Here is a 746-nt window from a genome sequence, read left to right as displayed (position 1 = left end):
ATCTATCTATCTATCTATCTATCTATCTATCTATCTATCTATCTATCTATCTATCTATCTATCATCCATCTATCTATCTGGGTTTTTTGGACATGATCAATGTGGGAATTAGTTTTGTTTGATGAGGCAAACAATTCTTTGTTATATTTTTGTTAAAACAAATTTTGTTATAACAATTCTTTATTATGAGAAATTGCTTTCTTTTCCCCCTAACAGGAGAGTTGGCATGGGATTGAAAATAAACATTTATTAATAGGAAAAAATTTAGTTATTTTTTAAGAAAACAACAGTCTTCCTCCTGAGAATGGAATTTTGTTGACTATATACTTAAACCATTCTATTTTGTACCATAATAATTTGTCTATATCACATCTCCTTACTAGATTGTAAGTTCAGCAATAATCTGATTTACCATTATTATCCCCCCCTCTCCTCCCTACACACATATGGAACAGAATAGTAAAATGCTAGTTGAATTGTATGAACAGAGAGGCAGATAGGTGATACTGCTTTCAGACTTCTTGTAGGAGTCAGGAAGAAGCAGAATTCAATTCTTCCTTCAGACACTTGGTATCTGTGTGACCCTAGGCTCTCTTAAGCTTTCTGTGCCTCAGTTTCTTCATCTGTAAAATGAAGGGGTTGGACTCGATGGTCTCTAAGATCTCTTCCAGCTCCAGAGCTATAAGAATCTGTCTTTCAGCAAGGAATTCCGTAAGCATCATTGTGAAGTAGGCAATCCCTTCCCC

The sequence above is a fragment of the Petaurus breviceps genome, unplaced genomic scaffold, assembly GCF_028583685.1.
Source record: "Petaurus breviceps papuanus isolate PSGF00001 unplaced genomic scaffold, PetGlider_PUasm1.0 186, whole genome shotgun sequence".
Lineage (NCBI taxonomy): Eukaryota > Metazoa > Chordata > Mammalia > Diprotodontia > Petauridae > Petaurus > Petaurus breviceps.
Note: the sequence above shows the minus strand (reverse complement) of the source record.